The sequence below is a fragment of the Megascapheus bottae genome, chromosome 13, assembly GCF_031878675.1.
Source record: "Megascapheus bottae isolate mThoBot1 chromosome 13, mThoBot2.hap1, whole genome shotgun sequence".
NCBI lineage: Eukaryota > Metazoa > Chordata > Mammalia > Rodentia > Geomyidae > Megascapheus > Megascapheus bottae.
In genome coordinates, this window is record NC_143521.1 from 36782997 (window position 1) to 36790457 (window position 7461).

The 7461-nt window shown below is 47.4% G+C and overlaps 1 long non-coding RNA gene across 1 annotated transcript in view; it reads left to right on the forward strand.

Moving 5' to 3' along the window:
• The window catches only part of LOC150055825 (uncharacterized), a 30855-nt gene extending 24193 nt beyond the window's left edge, over positions 1 to 6662 (forward strand). The window contains exon 2 of the long non-coding RNA XR_016537393.1: positions 6456 to 6662. This is a non-coding gene — a long non-coding RNA (uncharacterized LOC150055825). The remainder of the gene's footprint in view (positions 1 to 6455) is intronic.
• The last annotated feature ends 799 nt before the right edge of the window (positions 6663 to 7461 follow it).

Below are 7461 nucleotides of genomic sequence, written 5' to 3' on the forward strand. Positions count from 1 at the left end.
GCTGTTGCCCCAAGAAACACTTTGGGGAACGAAGATTTACACGGGACAATGAGTGTGAAAGAGTGGTGGGGATAAACCGGTTCAAAGTCCACGATCTGATGGCCGTGGGAACTCTCCTTTGCAGAAGGAGAGACCTGCTCCGGACAGAACCGGGCAAGGTTATAATGGAAATAATCAAATAATCGGGGCGCAGAAGGCCATATCTCCTGCTCTGGGTTTTAGGGGTCGCCCGTGCTTCAGGTCGGTGTGCAAGCGAGAACAAACCCCTGCCTTTTGTTTGTGGGTTGAGGGATGCGCATTGTGACAGCAGCCGAGCAAAGGGGAGAAATTAATTGCAGCCAATTAATAATTAATCCCTTTTAAACAGCTTTATTATCTCTCCCCAACACAGGGATTTGTCTGATAACCCCCCGAAGACCAAATGTCAAGTTTAACCAAATAGTTATTGCTTTATCAACCCGAGTCTGCAAATAAATTAATCAAAAGCAAATCTGTCCTTTGTGCAGCTCGTTTGCTGGTAATGGATGGATATGAAGATTTGCCGATATTATTGTCTGTCATTCAATCTAACAAAGTGAACATTTATTGCATATATATTAAAAATTATCCCGGAATCGAGTGGCGCCGGGTTGCATTTATTGGAGTCTTCCCAGGGGTGAGGTCCCTTCGGATGCCGGCGCGTGGGGAAGAGAGAAAGTGCAGGCACGAGAGTCCCAAATCTCTTTAAGTCTCTGCGCCTACCTCTGCCCTCTCCGGGAGGCGTCACGCCCCGAACCAGCCCCTACCCACAGCCCGGGCCACCGCCCGGGCCGGCAGAATGGGGGGGGGGGGCGGTGAAGGGGTGGGAGCCCAGCCACTGTCAAAACAAGAGGCGGAGAGCCCCGGGAACTCACAAGGGGATTGACTCTAGGAAATCTCGGTTGGGCGTGTGATTGAAGAGAGAGAAACGGGAGGGGACAGCTCCTCTTTGTCATCTCTCGGGTTACATCATTTTCTAATTAGGCATAAAATTGTCTTTCATACACTGGTATTGCGGCCTTCATAAACATCGCCATTATGGTTCATAAAGATGGCATTGTGGAGAGGCCATCCCCAAAATAGAAAGCGCTGGGGAGTGCAAGGCCTGAAGTCCCGGCAGGCCGGGCTTTGTCCTCCCCTGGGAGAAGATGGATGGCTAGTGTCACACAGATGATGACTTGAGACCATTAAGTTGTCAGTGGCGCGCGAGAAATCTTTACCAGCCCCCAGCACTGGTGGAAAATTCTAGAGACAGAAGCCAGCGGGGTCTTGGGTGGGAGGGAGAAAGGCCGAGTAACTGGGTGAGCCCCGCAGGTTGGGGCAGGATGCACAAGAGGTGGGTTAGAGGCCAGCGGGGACAGCCTGAACTATGGGGGTTCTCCTTGGACACCCAGACTTTCTCTGCACCCAGAACGGAGCGACCATCTGGTCTAGAGCTCACCTTCTATCCCGGCCCTATAGCCAAAGCTGGAGGACCCTCGAGTCCGGGCATCTAAGCCAGAACAAACCAGGACCATGCCAGCTAGGGAAGACAATTGTTTCCATTATTCAGAGCCAGGCCCAAACCCATCCTCCTGCCTGGTGGGGGCGGGGGCGCATCGCTAACTGGATGGAGATGGATAGAGGCGCCCTGAGCCCCCCAGGCATGGTGTCAGACCCAGGGCAATTACTGTCCCGCCACGGTGGACACCCTGCCCACTACCCTGACCCCCGCCCAGACGGGCGCGGGGGTCCCCTGGCTGCCGGCCGCCTGGGCGATCCCCTCTTGCCTTTACCATAACGCGACTTGACATAAATAACTCCCACGAGCTCGTCTCCATCTGCTTGACCTCCTGAACCTGCTGGGGGAAATGGTGGCTGGTATTTCGCTGTTACATTTTTTTTTAGGAAAAAAAATAATTAAAAATAACGATTTTGAAACGATACATTCCAGTCCTTCTTCGTTTCCACCTCTAGTTTTGGCGGATTGGTGACACAAACCAATTCCCTTCTTGTAAAAACAGCTTTGTTTTGCTGGCTTCTGTTATGCCAATACTATATCGTTCCCACTTGTTCCAAGGTAATTCAAAGGCACTGGGGATTCCAGGGTGGACAGTCCCTTCCACAGGCCCTGCCTTTAGAGGAGCTAGGGAGGAGGAGCTGGAAGAGTCCTGATTCCTGATGGGTTCAGAGGCGTCTGAGGGACTAGGCCAAAGGTCGGGACAAGCCTGTAGGAATGGAGAGCTCTCCCTAACCTGACCAGACCTGGCAAGTACCTTAAAAAGTTCCAGGGTTGGGCTGAGAATGTAGCTTAGTGGTAGAGTGCTTAGCTTACCTCACACAAGCCTTGGGTTCAACTCCTCAGTACCACTTAAACAGTAAAAGCCAGAAATGGCACTGTGGCTCAAGTGGTAGAGTGCTAGTCTTGAGCAAAAGAAGCACAGGAATAATGCCCAGACTCTGAGTTCAAGCCCCAGGACTGGCAAAAAATGAAGTGCCAGGGCTGTACACACTTTGAAGCTAGGTGCCAAGACCAGATTCCCTAATGGTGAGCGGAATGGAACAGTCCCCAAGATTCCTGAGAAATCTCCTGGCCAGGTGACTTTCCCAGCTGTAGTCTGAAGATGTCAGAGCTAGCTTTGCATACAGGGAAACTTCTGGGTGGGCACAGGAAGTGTTTTTACTTGTTGTTCTTGGTCAATTATCTCCTGCCTGTTTGGAAGGAGAGACGATTACAGTTTAGAGATGGAAAGGTTCTACCAGGTCAGATGTCCAGGTGACTTCCAAGTGCAAAGCTACAGCTTGTCTCATCCACCCCCGGGCAGATTTGATTTGCTAAAGGTGTTTGACTTCTCCACCTGCAGAGGAGAGTAAGGAGCAGAGAGTGAGCCAAGTAGATCTGAGGCCACTCCCCTCCCCACTCCCCTCTACTCTGTGGTTCTCCTTGTTCTAGCGTTGCCATTTATTCAACAATTGTAACAGACAATCCAGTAATCTGAAGATTCTAAAAGTCTGAGATCCATTTTTTCTTAAGGCTTTCTTCCCACTGTCACTGTGTACATTGTTGAAGGTAGGCTGTAGCCTTTAAATCCATCCATTCATTTTCTGGGCTTCAGACATCCTTTAATCTTACTGGGACTATCAAGGAGGTAGTCTCATACATGATACAAAAGAAGGAGCGAATTCTGCATTTAAGTCACTGGATAGATGTAGAGGATAACTGAGGGTTTTCAGTGTAACCTAGTTCTAGAATCAAAGGACTCAAGTGCAGCCTAGAGTTTCTAGGTCTAGACTTGAGACCTGGGCCAGGCACTGAAAGACTGTGAGACCTCAGTTTTCTTCTTTGAAGATGAGCATATGGGAGAGACCACATGCTCTGGAAGATCCCCTAAATTCTCTTGGTGCTTGAAGCAATGGGATACTCATAAGCCAGGTAAAGATGAGCATTAAAATGTCTATATATGGGCTTGAGGACGATGTCTATTTCTGACTGCCTCTACACTGCCTTCTTTAGAGACTGGAGAACAAAGTAGGGAAAATGTGTAGGTCACATACTAGATTGTGAATCTGTCTTTGTGCAAAATTAGTTTGCTCATTTATTTTTTATTGAATCTCAGCTCTTCTTTATTCTGCCCTACTTACTCTTCCAAGTAGTCATGAGGATCATGATAACATATGCAAATGTGCTTTCAAAACTACCAACTGTAGACATTACAACTATCTATAGGTAAAGAGTCACGACTACTCTGTAGGGATTCTTGTTTCCTTGCTGAATAGGGATTAGAAGATGCTTGAGCACAATTGAAATGGTGTGCCACTTTCTGGGGTGCTATCAGCACAGAACATTCTGTCCTTGACTTTCAGCATCTACCTGTGGATAACCAAGGATCTCCCCCTCCCCCTTTCCCTCTCTCCCTCGCTCCCTCTCAGTATGGGTAAAGTCCTTGAGAAGCAGCATATAGCAGATAGAATGTTTCAGTACACCTCACTGCTGTTTAAGGACTCTGTTACTTGGGAAATTTCCTTCAAAAGTAAATTTGTTATTGATGGGGAGGTAAAGGAGTGGAAAGAGAAACTTTTGAAGCTCTTTGGCTGCACGTTCCTATTGATGAAGAATGTTTATTATTCTTTGCAGGAAAAAAAATTTAAGACTGTTCCTTGCTAAGAACTTTGTACCTTGTTTAAAAATTTGGAAGATGAAGTGACTTTTAAGAGCAACTTTATCTCCTTGCTGAAATAGGTGGAGGAAAACTCACAATGACTGTTTCTAGAAGTGTGAGTGTGTGAGGAGGGAGCCTTGAAGGGCAGGGTAAGGAGGGGGAGGGTAAGGAGGTGGTTACAGTGTCAGGAAGAAGCAACTATCTTTCTTCCAGTAGTCAGGATGTTGATAAAGCCACTAGCCTGATGGATGTTCATATCTTGTGGCCTGTGAACGTTGTCCAGCAGATCCTCCATTAAGCGAGCTGCCTTTCCTTTCATTCTGTTAACTATTGTGTTCGGTGTGCACTACCATTATCAAAGAATGTTGACTGAACTGGTTCTTTTATCTTCATTAAAGAACTGCCTTCCTTACAGTTTTATGCATTTTTGATATTAACTTCTTTTTCTCATTAAGCCTATGCTCTTGTTGACTTTCATTGACCCCTCTGCCCTAGTTCCTAATACTTTTCCATATTTAATATTGAAACATTTTTTTTCTCAATGCCCCTCTTGGTTTTGTTACCAACCATTTGATGGCTATCCCTAATGGGCTGTGCTATTTGCTCTGTTCTTGAACTTGGGGGAGGAGGGTCACACATTCTTAAACAGTGATGTTCTCTGAATATCCACCCTTGCTGTCCCACTAAGTTGCCCTGTGTCACAAGCTCTGCCCTTTTCTCCTTCCCTAACTACCAACTGCGTCCTAATCACTTAAACAAACACCTTTGCTGGTGGTGCCCCAGGCCTCCAGAGCCTTTGGGGGGTTTTGTGTTAGCTGAGCTGCTCCTGCTCAGGCTGGCCTCAGTGGTGGCTTGGCCTCCCTGACCTGATACATGGCAGCTCTTCTCCTTGGAGCGCTGCCTTGTCCAGTGGCCCTGGGCCAAAGGCCAGGGTTGGGGCAGGATTGACCAGCTGCTTGAGGGGACCACAAAAGACACCAAAAACCAACTTTCAGCTTGGATCTGACAAATGAATATATTCATTTATCTTCTCTTCCCCCCTCCCCTCCCTTTCCCCATTCCTATCCTACTCAGAAACTCAATCTATAGCCTGGCTTAAGACAAGACAAAGGGAAAATTTTGAAAGGGTCGGGGTGGGGAAGGTAGAGGAAGCCCATCTCACACCAGAAATCTTAGCTCCCTTCTTGGGGGCCGTCTGTTCAGTTTCACAACACTTACAAGACCAATTTCCAGAATTGAAGTTGCCTGGTGTTTTGATTCTTCCTTTGCCTGTGCATTTGTGCCCTGAAGGTCCCTTCCAAATGGATACTAATTGTGGGGGCTGCACACTGCTGGCTGCTCCAATGCCCCAGGGCCCTTGAGGACCTGCTTCTCAAAGCCTTAATTGACAAGGACCTGTCTGTATTTAGGAGCAGCTGGTCCAGAGCGTTGGCACATCAGTGCAATCTTAACACAGCATCCCTTGCCTGGAGGAGGATGAGGGTAAATGTGGTTAAAATGAAGGAAGATTTATAGCCAGCCCCCTTGGGTAATAGGACAGAAGACAGCTCCCAAGACTTTCCTCTACGAAGGGGTTCATTCATCAATTCCTGGGCCTGGTACCTCGGTGGGAGGCTCGCCTAGGCTACTATTATGGGGGGGGGGGCTTTGGAACAATTAGGCAGGTGACAATATTCCCAGCCCTCTCCCCCCCCCAAGGAAAAAAAAACTGGACCGTTGTTTTCCAGACCAGGACGGCTGTCTCTTCCTTCCGCAGGCCTCGGCGCCTTGCCTCTGCCTGGGTCTGGCACTGCGTTATAATGGTGGCGCCATGGGCAGGCGGGGGTTGGGGTGGGTGGGGAAGAAGAGAGGCTGCTCGGGCCGCCCAGCCCCAGGGGACAGTCCCCAAACTGCCTGGGAGGGGGAAGGAGGAGGAGGGGAAGGGGTGATCATATAGACTAGCTTTTCCTTCCTGGGCCCCCAGTGGGGTGCACAAGGGCTCCCCAACTCCCGATTCCCTGCTGCGAGAGCCTTTCTACAACCTGCTCCCTGGAAGACTCGGCCATTCAGCAGGCTACAAAGAAGGTTTACTGGTTCAAGAGGAACCCCGTTTTGTTGTGCTGTGTGGGAAATACTTTGATGTCCACCCAGTTCGCACGTGTGAACAGGGATAATGGCATTGGCATCTTCATTGAAATTTGAAGTTTTTTAAAAGCAGAAATTCTCTAACTTTTGCCTGTTTTTCTCAACTTTTTTTTTCTTTTCCTTTTCTTTCTTTCCTTTTTTTTTTTTTTTTTTTTTTTTTTTTTATTCCTTCAGGAACAATGCCAACATTGAAGCCCGCGGTTGGAGTCTGCACAGTTGGAGATCTTTGGTGCCATTTTAGACATCTTTGGATTTCATCAATCAAACTGACTGCAATTTTCCATAAAAACCCTGAATTTGGGTCAGAAAGTGGGCAAAGTAGATAAAGATCATTCGAGCTGTCTTATAAGATGATAAATAGAGATCCTTTCAGGCCAACAATGCCAAAGTGAGTCTTGTGATTCTCTTCCATGGGTTCTGAATGCAGTGAGTAGAAACGATTTATACACGTTTTTCCCATGGTTTGTATGGTGGGGGGGTGTCTTTACATACTTATCAATAGTAGCCTGAGCTTGAGCTTCTTTTCCCCTCCATGTTGCTGTGTGAGCAGCTCTGGTTGTTTCCCCTCCCCCATCTACATGTGCTCCCTCCCCCCAAACACACACACACACACACACACACACACACACAGAGCTATCTTTAATTTTTCTGCTCAGATTAATTAGGATGAGTCTGATCTAGAGAATTCTCTGTGGGTAGACGGGTTGTGGAAGCCCATGGGTTGGTGTGGAAATGCCATTCGCTTTGTGGTTACTCTCAAAGTACTTTGGACATCATATTGGACATCATGCTGAGTTGTAAGCTCTCTACTTAACAACAACAACACAACAATACCCACTGGCACCGTGTCCTTATTCTTGAACTTGATGAATGGACTTTTGTGTAAGGTGTACAAAAGGGAACAATAAAAGAAAATGCAGAAGGGACCTGGGGGTGGGGATATGAACCCTCTCCCTCCAGAGAGCTTTCAAATTGTGAGCTGACATACTTTCATAAAGAATAAGACCATTTCCCACCTTTCCAATCTGCTCTCACTTGACTTTGTTTTTTAAGTTTTAAAATTGTTAGTATAAAGGGAATGTACAGAGGAGTTATAGTTTCATAAGTTAGGAATTGAGTACGTTTCTTTTTTTCTTTTGTACTGATTCTGGAGCTTGAACTCAGGGCCTGGCACTACTAT